Here is a 16,911-nt window from a genome sequence, read left to right as displayed (position 1 = left end):
ATCGGTTAAATTTGTTGTCTTTGTAGGTCAACAGAGCAAAGTTCGACATAGTATCACTAATTTAAAAAAATTATGATATATTATCATAATTTTTTCCCATAGAACTGTAGTTTACCACGTAAACTTGTATGGCTCAAAATTCGGGCCGCTCGCGCTCGGATGGACAGATAGTATCAGTTTGTGAATGAAGGACATCGTAAGATCCTTATACTAATAGAACTGCATGTTAAATGGCCAAAATAACCAGTGGGGTTTCCTCCTACCTTGTTATTTCAACTTAAAATGGACAATTATTATACTATTATTATTTCAACATTTTGAATAAAGAATAACAAAATTAAAATTTGACGGAAATCGTACATTAAGGCTTTAAACCAATCAACCAACAAACCAGTCAAGCAATCTTTCAATTATTCATAACTAGCGGGATACCCGCGCTTCGCGCGGGTCCCCGCTAGATGAGTAAATGGGAGCGATCACTAAAACAGGAGATTACTGAAAAGGTAGAATCATTGAAAGGTAAATTTTATTTTTCTAAACCTGTCCCTTCTTGCATTTCCATTTTCTTTTCAGTTTCTTCTGCACGGGCCTAGTTTGTTTCCATTAAAACAAAATGCTATTTAGCTTGTGATTTTCCGTATTATTTTCTAAATCTATCCTTTCTTATACGTTTCCCTTTATAGCTTCATTTTTATTAGCTGCTTAGCTTGTGATTTCCCGTTTCCTTCAGTTGTTATTTATTTTTCTTATTTTTCCTGATTAGTTTCTAATTTTAACTTCTTTTTCCTTTAATTTTCCTGATTAGTTTTTTTCTTTCCCTCTTTAGTTTGCTCCTGTTTCATTTAGTTACTGTAACCATAACCCGTATAATAGGCCTACCCCGTACCATTTTTGTCTTTTTTTTCCTTTTTTAAATTCATTTAGCTCCTTTCTTTCTCTTCAGTTTTGCATAGGTCTATTTTGTTCCCATGCTGCTTAGCTTGTGAAACTAATTGTTGGTTGGTTGGTTGGTTGGTTGGTTAGTTAGATTTTAGCTTCCTTCTTTCCTCTCGTATCCTCACGATTTTTTATCATCTTGGTTGGTTGGTTGGTTGGTTAGTTAGATTTTAGCTTCCTTCTTTCCTCTCGTATCCTCACGATTTTTTATCATCTTGGCGGGTAATCTCTTAACCGAATCCAGTACCATGCATATAATCCACAACCCGACCCATCCATAGGCCTACCTTTTCAGTTTTGTTATCTATGCCCGTGTAACGGGGCATAGATATTGTATTTGTTGTGTTTAGTCTTCGACTTCTCCTTATCTATGCCCGTGTAACGGGGCATAGATATTGTATTTGTTGTGTTTAGTCTTCTCCTTCTCCTTCTCCTTCTCCTTCTTCTCAAGATCAGTCCTTTGCACCCCTCTAGCTCAGGAACTAAAGTAGCCCCTGGGCCCATACTTGGTACAATGATGGCCCATGACTCCTAGATACATCCTAGGGTACCCCGACCCCAAAGGTCAAAGGTCATGGGCTACAGGGGGCAGTATGTGTAAAATTTCAAACAGCTCTAGCCAGGGGGGGAAGGAGGATTATGGCCTGTTGACTAACTGAATACTACTATCGCGGATTCAGGGAAACATGATTGCTCAAATACGCAAATTAACGTGGTGTAGGGATTTTTTGAGCATATTCGTTAGAAATATAAAAACAAAGAGAAACATAGACATTCATTTGATCTGTGCCATTTTATTACAGACTGGAATCACTCCAAATGAATACCATATGAAGAAAAACATAAAATCTAAATTTTAGCCATATATATTCCAGTATCCATGGGCCGTTTTCGAGAAAATTTAGCTTTTGTAATAACCTCATAGAGTCAAAGTTCAGTTACAGGTCCGTTTATGTTGGCATGTAAGCGATCGGTTAGGTCCGGGGTTGAGTCTGTTGAGACTGTGAATTTGCCGATACTTCGATTATTCAGGTGAAAATCCTGTGAAAATACGCAACGAACGGAGCCGCAGAGAGATCGAGACCGGCGGTCAGGACAGCTGCAGCAGACGACGTTTTGCACTCATACTCATGCAGTGATTAAGCTTAAAACGTTCCATCAGTCGGAGTTGATATTTATCCATTCTAGGCATCCATTATATAAAACCCAGAGACCAAGGCACTCATATGATTCTGAAGTAAGATCAACTTTCATTGAATTGCATTGCATTGGCATTGCCATTGCTGTACACACAGCATGCACAGCATCGTGATGGGCCATTGGCTTGCAATGCTACTGCTTTTTAGTGCTAGCCTTTATATGTCATGGATTTGAATCTTCTAACGTCCAGCTTTCAAGAAAAGACCTAAATACTGCACTGACTGTGGTAAGTTTATTTAGGGTCATATGCTTATTATCATAGTAATTACTATAATCAAATTAAGTATTTCTTGGCCAAACTGGAACACTCAGTCTCAGACTCAGTGAACGCTAGCCTAGTGCAAGTGGTTCCGAGATATAACACACACGAATATAGCATGGTACGGTACAGAAGAAAGTATCACACCGCATTTGCGATGCGTTGCTTTGCGATGTCGATATATTGATTACTTTTTGCCGCAACTCAACGCAACTCGTCGCATTTCCAAGTTAAAATGTATTGAACTTTAACTTTATTGCGATATCGCAATGCTGTACCGTACCAGTACTATAGTTAGTAGTTTGCAGTACCATGGCATGGCAGCAGTGCGGCAACGCACTGCATGGCGGCAACGCACCGCATCGCAAAGCAACGCATCGCAAATGCAGTGGTAGTATGAACGGACCTTTACACTGCTGACTGTGTACACGCTTCACTACATGGACGCAACGCGCATGTTCCAGTTTGGCCAAGAAATACTTAATTTTATTATTTTTTTATAATTGAATTGATACTACTACCAGCTGACTACAACTATTTAGAAGACCGAATTAAAACGACTAGTTTGCGTCTGACGCCAGGGCAGCGGCGCGGTGTGATTGGTTGCTGATCTGCGCTAGTACGGCATTTTGGTCTGGTTAACAGGACGTCAGACATAAACTAGACTTTTTAATTCGGTCTTCAATAATACAGCCAGGTAAGTAAAATTCCAATTAAATGAACGCAGCGGTCGCACATGCGCAGCCTGACAGTGACATAGCGTGACGTTTTTTGCGTTCACTGTGAGATGTACGTCAGCGTGAGCTGTCATGTCATGATGTTAAGCTATGTTAGTAACGAGGAAGTGAATCAAACCATGGCAACGCACTTGGTGTGATTGGTTTGTATCAAAGGTTGTGTGTTTGCGTTGTAGTTTGAAATATGCGATATATATACGATCATGCGTGGTGTGCGTCCATTAAATGTATGATGTAGCACATGTAATGACTATGTAAGGCGCGTGTGTATGCCCGGGCATGCTTTCTTCTGGCCATGCATGCTATCTGCGCATGCGTTCATAATGTTCGAGTTTATTTATTTATTTATTATTTAACCTGGGGTGACCAATCAATGCACTGGCACCAAGGGCTAGACAGCCAGCCGTGTAGGGAGTGTTTTACACACCCAAATTTGTAATGACATACCCAGTTTTTGCCCGCATGGCCTGATACTTTGTTACACAAATCTTAAATTTACACATCCAGTTTTTTGAATTTACATACCCAAACCTTCAATCCTGCCTAAGACCCTGACTGGCACACTGTTCTCCCTTGGTTCCCTTGGCCAAGAATTAGCTAATTTACCTGATGTATACAATTATTCAATCAGGGTTCCTTTTAGTTTGATCATGTTTATGTGTTAACCATCGCGTACTATGCGCGCAACGTCTAGAGTGCAAAGGACCTTGTGGAAGTTGTGGAAAATAATATGCACTGGATGGCTGGCAGTGTGATTAATTTGTTGAAGAAAATCTGGAAAAAATAATACCAGCAGTGATGTACGAACTCGGTCCTTTAGAAAACGTGCCCCGGGCGCTAACCTTAGGGGCCGCCAAATTGACCAATTCAGCATCGATTCTGTGCCCCTCCAAGCGATGAAAGTCAAAATTTTGTTTGCTCACACACATTACAGCACAAAGTCAGTTAAAAAGAACACTTTAAGACCGATATTCAACTTCTAGTGACCAAAATTAATAAGTGGTAGGCCTTATTTGTCCAACATTTTGTGCGCTCCATGCGCAATTGTTTCAAGATATTCTCGGGAGGGGGCAATTTCGTTTCTTGTCCCAGGCGCTACCAACCCTAGTTACGCCACCTATTGGGGTAACCCGAAAGACCCTAACTTTGGCCTGACCCTGACTTTTTTTTTCAACAACAAACAAACAATACAAAACAACAACAAAAATACATAAAAAAAGGAAATGATTGAAGGAATCCAATTAGCATTTAATCACATACCTATAAATTGAGTTTTTGAGAAAATCTCAAAATTTACTTTACTGACTCGAGGTCCATGAGATCGCAGCATTTTACATTTATACCCCGTTAGTCCGGTTACGGTATGTCAACAATGCAAAGTGTACTTCCATCATGTATTTATTCAATCTACTGTTAATTTCATGAATACAGGTAATAGTATCATCAACGCCTGGTGAAGAATCCACAATGTAGTCATGATAGTGGCACAATCTTGGTCAAGCAGCATGACGACAGTAAAGCTGCAAGGACAGCTCAGAAATTCTGGCTATACTTGAAAACCATACATTGATGATGACCTCTGTTCGAGACATGAGCTTAGCACAGAAGCGGAGGAAGACATGCAATAGGTAATTTATTTATGATTTTTATGAAAGGGGAAGTAGGCATGACAGTGGCAGATCCAGAACCCTCCCAAATCCGCACGCCGCCTCCAGTGGCGTGTCCAGGGGGAGCTTTGGGTGCTGAAGCCCCCCGCCGTTTTTTGGCGATTTTAGCCATCAAGCCCCCCACATAAATCTGAAAGAGGGGCTGAGCCCCCCCGCAGGAAAAGATCCTGGACACGCCGGTGGTCTCCCTGTATCATCGATAAAACACAAACAATATTTCTAATATAGGGCCAACCCCTTTTTGTCGGAAACGTGTAGGACATATTGCACGACACTGGACTACGGTTGTATGCGACATATAATAAATTGATGTGATGTAATGTGCACCGCACAGAATAATGAAACGTGCATAGGATTGTGATTCGTTAATGAAGAGGGTCTTTTTAATTTTGCAAATAAGTGGTATGAAAATGACCCCTATTTGTTGTGTTTCACAAATCTCTTTTCTTTATCTGAAAATACCCCCAAATTTCGTGAAATTTAAAACGAGCATTAGTACCCATGGATACACTGAGTGCCAGAACCGGGGAGCCCCTATTGCCAGGAAGATTGGTTTTTAATTCAAGCTTTAATGTAGTGTTGTATAAGGTTCTCCCCTTGGAATTAAGAAGATTTAACCTTTAACATGTCCAAATCGCCCATAAGACGATAAAAAAAACCCTGTCCTATGATCGGACGGGCCTCAGGTTCAAGTATGGTCGGTCAGTCTGGCTTTTTTTTGTTTTGGAAATGACCCAAAAATCACCAAAATCTGTAAATATTTTTTTATTGTTTGTGGAAAAAAATTGTTCTTGAAATTTTTGAAATTTGGGTTGGCATTCAGTTGTACAGGAAATTTTTTTTCCCCAATTTGTTCAAAATCTAGGTCGGTCAGGCCTGTAGAACAGGGTTTTCTTTATTCATTGTCTAATATAACAGTATCTGGACTGCTCAGGTTTGTTTGTAGCACTGCATGACCCATCATGGAAGCTCATGGAGGTGCCTAATTGAGGTTCCCTATAAATCGTCCATTTGTGCATGGGGAGCTAGTTGTGATTCAGAAAATGCACTACTTGGTCAACTTGTTTGTGCATGATGTGTGCCAATGTTATATACTGAAATTTTGAATACAGTTCAATACATTCTGTATAGGAAAATTTGTTTCCCAATTTGTTCAAAATCTAGGTCGGTCAGGCCTGTAGAACAGGGTTTTCTTTATTCATTGTCTAATATAACAGTATCTCTCTCTCTCTCTCTCACTTATTTTCAGAGCTCAGATCCCCCAGGATATAAGTTCTGATTGAACACCTGAATGGTCACCTCAAGAAGAAGTTCCCCTGCTTTGATGCCCGCTTTGATGGTGCTGGATAGTGTGCCTGTGATAATATATTGTTGTTTGCAGCATTCTGGTCAACATCAGCCAGGATTGATCATTCATGTAGGCCACCAATCATGTGGAAGCTGCTGTTGCTGATGAAGTAGACCTGGGACCTGGCCCAGTGTTGATGTGATGGACCCTCCCTAAAAATAACCAATTGCACTACCCCGCCCCCACAAACTGATGAGTCATTGTTATACCAAGAACAGTGGAAACTCATTACAATAAAATCTGCCAACATAAAAATTCCTGATAACACAAAACTTTTCCAGAGTATATACATTATATGTAACAATTTTCCTGATAAGTGATAACACAAATTCCTGAAATGTGAACTAAAATTCTAGGCCCTGGCACTTTTGGGTTTTAAGATTCCACTGTTCTTGGAATTGCTATGAATGCTGTTGCTGTCAGGGGTGGTGCAATAATTATGTGTACCCCCGGGGCAGGGTTTGCAGGTTTTTGCCGCAGGTGGAAAAAACCGCGGTTTTAACTGCGGTTAAAACCACTTGGCAAAAACAGTTTTTGCCAGTTTTTGCCAGCAAAAATGGCAAAAATTAAAAAAGTGATCTATAGTTCATTTTTTTTCATCTCAAAACAAATTATTAAGTTACAAAAATTATTTCCTGAGTGTAACAAGGTCAGATTTTGTAATTATAAATAACATATTAAGAAATTAAAGGTATACATGGGTTTTCATTGCTCAAGTGCATTTAACCGATATGTGGCAAAAATCAAATTTAAAACTTGTTCCTTTTAAGGACTTGATAAGAAAAAAACTATTTAATGATTCACTAAAAGTTTTGTGATACTGTTTATGAGCTTAATATTTGAGTGACTATATGTGAGTTTTTGCCAGTTTTTGCCATTTTTGCCGGTTTAAACGAGGCAAAAACTGGCAAAAACAGGTTTTTGCCAGTTTTTGCCACTTTGCCGGCAAAAACAGGTTTTTGCCGGCAAAAACCGAACCCTGCCCCGGGGTGGTGAATTCTCAAAATGGTCTGCCAAAAATTGCTTGCCCGCCCTCTGGCTGTGCCAAAAAATCTTTGGCCCCCCCCCTTTTGATGTGCCAAAAAACCTTTGCCCCCCCCCCTTTTCATGTGCCAAAAAATCTTTGCCCACCCCTCCTTACACAGCAAAATCTTTGGGAACCTGAATTTAAAACCTTAAATTGTCTTATCATATAATGCGAGCAGGAAATTTTGCATATTTTAATGTGTTCCTAACGTTTTCCTACACCTTTTTAGTTCGTAATATAGAAACGGTGCACAAAATATCTGTGCCAAAAACTGCTTGCCCCCCCCCCTTTTGACCTGCCAAAAATTGCTTGACCCCCCCCTTTCAACCTGCCAAAAATCTTTGCCTCCCCCACCCCTTTGGGCCTGCCAAACCCCCCCCCATAATTCACCACCGGGGTACACATAATTATTGCACCACCCCTCACAGTCAGGAATAAACTACAATTGTTTTATTTAACTTTTAGATATGTTTACCTTTTATAACTTTATTTCCCATGCTGTATGCATGCATTTTACAAAAGCTCACACAAAAGCTTTTTCAAGTCTTGTGTAGTAGTGGAATAGCCGGTGCCTAATTTGCATAATTCTAAAATGACAAATTAGCAGGGTGTAATTTCAATGTTGGTCAAACTTAGTTAAAAAAAATACCAATGTATTCCTCTCATCATGACAAAGTATTTCCTATTCAGTTACAGCAGAAAAGGGGCAAATTTTCCCAATGACCTATAGTTAGTATAGGGCGCTATGGGGTGATATTTGAGTTAGCATTTCGTCTTGCTACATTAGTGGAACCAATAATTTTTGACATCCTTACACCTCAAATTATAAAACTTGACTTGGTTCCATTTTTTGCTATGCCCCCTATGCTGCCCAATAGGGGTCAAAGGTCATAATGGGGCCAAACTTCTATTGGACTTTGGCTGCATTAAATCTGATGGGGGGCAGGACAATACAAATTGCACCAAAATTATGAATTAAGTATATGTTTGAGATTTCTTATGTTAAGGGGAGTAATTTAACGCCAGTTTCGAATAAATCGGACCATTTTTAAATTTTAATCTCTGTGAATGAAAATTTTGACATTTGACCTATTCGGCCTTATAACTCCTGAACTAAGCACTGTAGAAAAATATGACAATTGACTTTTTTATTTCCTGTAATGAGAAGAACAATTTGAGATACATAACAACATGATGGGACTGTTTTTTAAAACTTTAAAACTTAAAAGTTTTGGGCCCACTGTGACCTTCGGCCCCTTGTGGGAACCACGGGGAAAAAAAAAAAAAAATGGAACCAATCAAATTTTCATCCTTTCAGGTTAAGGATGTCAAAAAACATTGGTTCCACTAATGTAGCAAAAGAAAATCCCAAACCCATAGTGCCCTATACAAAATGTGGCATTATCTTAATTATATCCATACAGTATCTATGCGCAAACTATTTTTACTTCAATTTACTCGGGGCCGGGGAGCTAGGACCACTTTCTGTGCACCCCCACAGGACCAAACCAAACCAACTTATTTAGGTTCCTGAGATGACCCCAAAACATAATCAGGATGTTCCCAAAAATATAAACTGGCCCCAAGGGGGGTAAAAGGTCATCGAACTTTGCATAGGGTCAAAATTTTTAACTTGCTCAAATTGTGTTAAAAACCATTCCATTGTATTCCCCTAGTCACAAGGATTCAGGAAATGTATAGTTTGACCTATCTAGGATGTACCGTTCTTGAGTTATAACCAACAAGGTCAAAGGTCACGTTTTTGCCTCTATGGGGTCGAAAACATCAAAGTGTCTCGATTTTGCCAAAAGAGGTATCAAAATGTTCGCTTTTGATGAAACAAATCAAATAAGGATAGGATTGTAATATCTTGATGTTGTTACCTAGGTAACACAGCAAAATATGTCAAGTAGGCCCTACCATTGAGGCCTATTGACCTTGACCTATTTTGCTGTGTTACCTAGGTAACGAAACATCCAAGAGTAATTGATATATTTAAAAAATAAAATTTACCAGAGGAACAATTTCAGACATATTTTCTGTATGTATGTAAGTAGGGGTGTCTATGTTGGTGTATGTGATAAAATAGATACTATTCCAAAAATATCCCTACTACTGGTACTGAACTCAAACTTATAAACAGCAATGCCAATGATCATTGGTTAGGAATAGGGACCTTTAATATGGAGACCAAAAGGGTGCTGAGTTCAAGGGTCATCTTGGGTTCAAATGAGGTCTCCAGGAAGTAATAAATAATTAGGCCATAAAAAATTGCTTGATTAACGTAACGTAAAAAATTAGGGTAGGTCGGTCGGCAATTCTTAAAAAAAAAATTTACACACATTTTAAGCGGTAAATTGCGTATGATAAAGGCCTTGGAACTTTTATGTTTTAAAAATTTTGTTGCAAAACATAAGAAAAAAGTCTAGGGTTGGGCCTATTTTAGGGTCGGTCAGGTTACGCCAATCAAATGATTTTTTAGGCCTTAGGGGCTATCATTTTCTGCGGAAGGGGGGGTCCAAATATATGGGGATCATATTTTTTGGAAAGAAAAATTTGGGGGGTCATCAAAATTTTGATGACCAAAATGTAGGAGTCACTAGATGACCACAGATAGTGTGTTTATTTTATTCAAAAAGACTGATTTCAATACAATTTTGGCCTGTTAGGGGATAAGGTGTATTGGTGGTTGGTGGGGGGTCATAAATGCAAATGTGACCGTACACCACGAATGAGCCGTAAATGTCCTCAATTGTATTCTGAGTTACAGTGTAAAATGGGCATGAAGGTCATATTCATAGGTATTTCAATTTGGTGCTACGTGTATCTCATTAAATGAGGTACACGTAGCACCAAATTGAGGTACCTATGAATACGACCTTCATGCCCATTTTACACTGTACAATTGAGGACATTTACGGCTCATTCGTGGTGTACGGTCACAAATGTAAATTTGGGACCCCCTTTCTGAAGAAAATGATAGCCCCTTACCCAAGGTTGATTAAAATTCTTCTTGTATCATGTTTATGGGAAGGGTGAAGAAGGACAATGGAATCAAAAGTCATCCAGGGGCCGTATACATTTTGTTATTTCAGGAAATGGTTCTGATTGGGCAAAAACCAGGCATGAGAATTTTCAGTTTTTAAACTTAATTCAGTTTTTTTCTTAGCCAAAATTTCCACAACTTTATTTAACTTCAGCCTCTTTTTGGTACTTTTTGCCCAACTTCACACACATTTTTGGTTTTAAGGAAAGTGTACATGTATGTAGCATGCCTGAAATATTTGCTGGAATATATTTCTGCTATGAAATGCTTCAGTTCATGGAAAATCAGTGGCATCCATATGTGACACATCACGGGGTTTGCAATTGCTTGCTCAGAGCAAATAGCTTAATGCATTTCTGGTAATGCTCAAATCAGTCACAAATTTCAAAGACTTGGCACATTCTTAGTATTCAAAATCTTGAATACAGGCTAGTTAGCTCAATATTTAAATATTTTATGTTAATTTTGATTATCGCCGGTTATGATAAAGATTAGAAAATGTGAAAAAATAGAATGCAATTAGTCTTTGTACAAGTATTTGGGTTTGATGTCACAGCCCGGGGGGGGGGGCACTTCAATATGAAATGCATATAGGTGTAGGGCTGGCCTTTTTCGCACTAAGGGGCATTTGGTGAGATCAAAATGTAAAAAATATGGGGTCATTGGGTGAGAGCATGATTTTTGCCATTCGGTGAGAGCAAAATGTAAAAAATATGGGGTCATTGGGTGAGAACATGACCTTTTTTTAAATGGAATCTTTGGGTGAGAGCGAAACAGCGCCACAAAACCTCAAACATTTTCTAGTCCTAAATGGCTTCAAATTTCATTGTTTTTTCAAAATAAGTAACAAAATCAGTGATAAATGAAAGTAAGGGTCTTTGGGTGACAGATCAAATGGAAAATGGGGGTCTTCGGGTGACAGAGCATGTGTTAAGTAAAAAAATATGGGGTCTTTGGGTGACAGCGATGCTGAAAAAGGGGTCTTAACAGCCCTACATACGCGTCACCTCCAAAGTTGGAGTGCCCCCGGTCACAGCCTACAAAAAATGCCCTAAATATGCAAGTATTTTGCCCTTATTTTAAAAAATTGACCAAATATTAAAATATGATGACTTTCATTACCATTAGGGACTGTTCACAAACACTTGTTGGGGGCTGATGCAAAAAAATTTCACAGCAAAATTTTTTTCGGGGCCCCCCTTGTCAGATCTCAAAAATTTCAGGGCCCCCCCATGAAAATTATGGGTTAACCCCATAGAAAAGCATATAAACTCAATTTTCCCAGGAAAATTTCAGGGCCCCCCTTAAGAGGGTCAAAACATCTAAGGCACCCCTCATTTTGCATCAGGCCCCCTAACAATGGTCCCTGATTTAACTGTTTCATTTGGCAAAACAGGATATTTTTTAGTTTAAAAAATGGTACAAGGGTGCAACTTGCTAGACTTGAGTCCGGTCCTCGTTTACGGAGGTTAGGGTTGGGGTAGGGCAGAGCTGCCAACTCTCCCTCTTTTCGCAGGAGACTCCCTACTTTTAACCCTTCAGAACCCTTAATTGTTGGTCATCTCCTGAAAAGGAAATGGTTTCAGCCCATTAAGGAGGCTGTGTACTCTCAGACATGCATGTAGTACAAGTGCAATAACTTTGTAATTATTTAGCAAGACATATAAAAGTATACATTTTTATGAAGGCAAGACATCAATAAATCTTAATATAAATACAGATTTGGGGTAAAACAACAATTATGAAGAAAATCACAAAAAGTGAGTTACATCATAACAAAAAACACTCTTTCCAAAATATATTTTATTTTGTTTTGAGCTCAATCTTGAGGCTCCATTCCAAAAACGTTTTTTTTATTTTTTTGATATTGGTCTTATTTTTTGAGATATTGACCATATAAGGCGTGTTCACACTATGCCTGTTTTGCCCTGGGTCCCGGTATAACCCGGGTTGATTATAAGTGTGAACAGGAAAAACCTCAAAAATCGACCGGTCAATATTTTTCAACCTAGGAATGAGCAGGTTAAAACCGGGTATGACCCGGTCAATTGTAGTGTGAACAGAAATTCACTGTTTGACCTGCATTACTAGAAGTATAAACACAACCATTATCATTCCCTTTCTATTGTTTCTGTCTGCACTGGGAAAAGAATGATTCAGTTCTTTGGCAATAAAATCAATAAACATCTATTCCTGAGATAAGAAAGTTATTCATGCAAACAAATTACTAGTATTATCGAATCAAGAAGTAACAATTATTTTGTGAGTTTTAACCCAAAACAGCTACAAGAAGTAACTAGATAAGATTACATAAGGTGGAATTAGAAAAAAAAAAAAATGAGCATAATTAGGCCGGGAGCCTGTTATTATACCAGTAATAGTCAATGACAGAATATGTACACGCCTGCATTTTTCCAGTAGGCTTTAGCCAAAATAATCAACCCGGGTCAATTTTCTTCATGAGAGTGGTTATAGTGTGAACAGAATTTTTTTCAACCCGGGACCCAGGTACAACCCGGATTAACTCGGGTCCCGGGTAAATAATTTATATGTGAACACGACCTAAGGCATCAAATTGAACTTTTTAAAATTCACAAACGCCTATTTACACAAAATGATGCCTAAAATCGAAAATAGACCAAAATATAAAAAAATGAGAAAACTGTTTCTGAGTCGATCATGCTTTTTACGATGATCATATTTGCTTACCTATAGATGCTGTATTTATTGAGTTGTCGTGTACCTAAATCGTCATTTTACCGAGAAGATGAACATTGAAATAATGGCTGTTGAAGTTTAAAGTGGTCACATTTTGCGCTTTCATCGAATCTCGCAGGAGAATGCGGCAGTTTTTATTTTTCTACCTTACATTATATAAACATCGGGTAAATCCACGGCCCCTTGAGAAGTTTGAGCGAAATCCATTTATAACTTGATATTTAAATCGGGAAAGAAATTGAAAAACCCACATTTTATCAGCTAAAACGGAGCCATTTGACCACTAGGTTTTTGTGCTTCCGTGGTGTCTCCATAAGATGCGCCACAAGATGCAGATAAGCGTCAGCGTATCGTAAGCGATATTTGTGCGTTAACATGCGATGCGTTGTTGCTGCAGCGTGTACCCTGTTGGTACAACAAAGATTTTCTTTCCTTTTCAATTTCAAACACGAAAGTGGAATAGTGAAATAAAATCCTTAGAATATTGCAGTTGGAGTTTACAAATCTGGATTTTCATTCCTTGTATTTATAAAAAACATAACAAAGTACAAACATATCAAGAAAACTCAATTTTGCTTGAAAGAAACAATGTCTAGAGTACACAGCTGCCTTAAGATGTACACATTTTGACAAATCTCCCTGATTGCAACAGGAAATCTCCCTTTTTTTAAGATTCAAATATCGTCAGCTCTGGTAGGGCAGTCTTGTAATAAGACTAGTAGAGTTGCACCCTATTCGCAATCGCTCCAAAAAAAATAGTGCTGTATATAGTAGGATTGAGTGGCCTAACTAGGGGGACAAGGGGGGGCAATGTGCCCCGGCACTACCACTAGGGGGGCGACAAATCGGCCTCACTTAAAAAAATATTGAACCTGTGACCATTTGGCATGCATGAGCATGATTGCAATTTCATGTCTTTTATCACCCCAGCGTCCAAGATATTCTCGGGTGGGGGTAGGGGCGCCAATTTTGTTTCTTGCCACGGGCGCTACCAAACCTAGGTTCGCCACTGATAGGATTTTGATCAGATTGAATGATTTACAGGAAAGATGTATCTTGTTCAATTGATCATATCATGGAAGTATGTACTTCCATGAAAAGATACTGATAAATCTAAATTTTTATTGGTCAAACGTACCTTTTAGAAATAGTACTGCTGATTATTTAAAATTTATTGGGTAAGTGTATCCTGATCAATTATTTTTTCTACAACAAACTTTATTAAATAAATATAAGAATTAATTTGCTGAACAATATTACCTGTTTTTTGGTGTGAATTTATTTTGTCTCATATGTAGATAAGGTTATCAATTAACTTATACCCTTTTCCCCTTTCCTTTTGCCAGCCATCACTACCCATGGCCAGAGAATTACTTATCTAAGTTTGTTTCACAGCAGATATTTATTATTTACCAAATTTCACAAGTCCTGGTCTGTGACATAAAGTTTGACATAAAATGTGGGAATTTTCACACATGTAATTTTGTGTGCTTTGCCAATTTTGAACTACAGGATACCAGTTTTTTGCAGTCCTATACATGAATGAACACAATTATTATTTGAGCAGTTATTATTTTCGTGGTATCTGCATTAAGCGTGAAAAGCACAAATGTTCTGTGAAAATGTCCACGTTTACATTATTCATGTGCCGTACTTGTACTTGTACTCGAGTACCAATTTCCATGCCCATGGCTCTGTTCCCGTACCCGTACTCATACCCTATTTTGGTTTGACTTTCAGACCTGTACCCGTACCGTACCCATACTCATGGACTGGGAGTAGCTTTTGTACCCATATGTTATTAAAAAAAACCACTAAATACAAACAAAATAATCAAAGTTTCAAAGCATAAGCAAATTTTGGGAGTCATTTTATTTATTGCATACACAACATTTTGACTTTTTGATACACAATTGACATCTTCAAAATACATTTAATATCCCTGGCATGGACCTAGACTACTTTCTATTGGTGATTTGGTTCTGTGGAAGGTAGATGCCCAATTTTCCTAATTTCAGTGGTCTTGGTGTTCGGAAAATTAATATAAGGTGTGCGAAAACCTGTTCTATGGACGGACTTGCAAAAAACAAGTTTTGCAATAGACTAAATGACCCTAAAATATCACCGAAAGCATAATTGAAAAATAATACCCAGCTGTATTCCATCAAATTTTGGTTAAAACATGCTTTTTTCATGATTTTTATAATTTTTTACCTAAAATGCTTTTACACTATTTTGGGGAGTGAAAATTTATTTATTTGACAAGAAATGTATATCAATGTATTGAGCTGGATCTTTGAATTAAAAAAGTTCACACCAACTTATTTCTGTGACCCATAGTTTTTGATGAACCGTAAAACCCCGTCTACAAGCATATATAGTGTTTTTTATGAAAGCTAAATTAATTCGAAGCAAGCGTAAATATACCAATACAATAGATTGGTCTTAAGATAACACTTGTTTGTATATGCTTGGATCCGTAATTTATTTGCTCAAACTCCATAATGGCGCCTGGATTAATGTAGCTTTCCATCAGAAGCATTCTATATGCTTGTAGACGGGGTTTTTACGATATGCCTTCCAGAAAACCATATATAGACTATTATAAGCCATGCGTCTCACGGCCCTTGGTTTTCCACTTTCGTTGTCCACTCTTGGGCAGAACATGAAAACACAACAAATCAAGAGTTAAGATATGTCTGAATTAATATTCAAAAAGTTCCCACGCTTTTACTTTACTCATTTAGGAGTTATTTGGGGTTAAAATGTGTTTTTCGTGATTTTTTTCCATTTTTGCCCAAAAAAATTAACAAAAACAAGCTATAATTTGAAAGGGCCATAGATCAAAAGGTCACAGACATTCACCATCATTAACTTTTTTGTTCAGAATAACTAGGTTGATATAATCATGATAATGACATATTTTTTAAATCAATAAAATATATATTTATTTTTTTCCCCATGCAAAAATTACATTTTTAGGTCAAAAATGGCCAAAATAGCACAAAAATATGGTTTTTGCCATTTTTTTATATTTTAGAGTTGTGCTGTGACATTTTTATTCACTAGTGTTAGACATCCATGTGACATGTAACATCTACTATAGAAATGAAATTTCTACTCAATTTATTTTGAAAGTTACAGCTATTTTAATATTTGACATTTTTGGGCAAAAATGGAAAAAAATCACGAAAACCCCATTTTTAACCCCAAATAACTCCTAAATGAGTAAAGTAAAACGTGGGAACTTTTTGAATATTAATTCAGACATACATTTACTCTTGATTTGTTATGTTTTCATGTTCTGCCCAAGAGTGGACTACGGAAGTGAAAGATAAATGCCCATGTCTCATAGTCTAATAGGCTATTTCAGCATGAAATACATATTACACTAAGCCAAAAAAGAAACTTATAATTTTTCACAAGGTCATATCTTAAAATCCTGTCTATCAAAATTAACCAAAATTACACACAGGATTGCCTCAATACTCTACTCTAAACACATGTCACTAACTATGCAGTTGTCCAACTGACACAACAGCAAAATGCACTGACAAGCAACACCTTCCTGGACCACATTCACAGCGCAACAGATTTCTTTGGCTACGTTCCAATTATTCGCCTGTGAATGTGATCCCGGAAGCTGTTCTGTGTCAGTGCATTTTACTGTTGTGTCAGTTGGACAACTGCTTGGTTACTGACATGTGTTTAGAGTAGAGTATTGAAGTAATCCTGTGTGTAATTTTTGTTCATGTACAGGCGAATAATTGGAACCCAGCCAAAGAAATCTGTTGCGCTGTGAATGTGGTCCAGGAAGGTGTTGCATGTCAGTGCATTTTGCTGTTGTGTCAGTTGGACAACTGTTTGGTTACTGACCAGTGTTTAGACTACCCCGTAGTCCACTTGCCCATTGTGCATACTCTGGATATTGTATTTAAGCTTAAGACTCTGACTTATTTAATGTGTGCACAAT

General features: G+C 37.9%; 1 long non-coding RNA gene across 1 annotated transcript; it reads left to right on the top strand.

Annotated features, from left to right (window-relative positions):
- The first annotated feature begins 2,139 nt into the window (after positions 1-2,139).
- LOC140136353 (uncharacterized) lies at positions 2,140-6,596 on the top strand. The gene is made up of 3 exons (XR_011856652.1): positions 2,140-2,362; positions 4,564-4,760; positions 6,049-6,596. It is a non-coding gene; the product is annotated as an uncharacterized lncRNA (long non-coding RNA).
- Positions 6,597-16,911: the final 10,315 nt, after the last annotated feature.

The sequence above is a fragment of the Amphiura filiformis genome, chromosome 2 (assembly GCF_039555335.1).
Source record: "Amphiura filiformis chromosome 2, Afil_fr2py, whole genome shotgun sequence".
Taxonomy (NCBI): domain Eukaryota; kingdom Metazoa; phylum Echinodermata; class Ophiuroidea; order Amphilepidida; family Amphiuridae; genus Amphiura; species Amphiura filiformis.
Note: the sequence above shows the minus strand (reverse complement) of the source record. Positions and strands in the feature narration are given on the sequence as shown.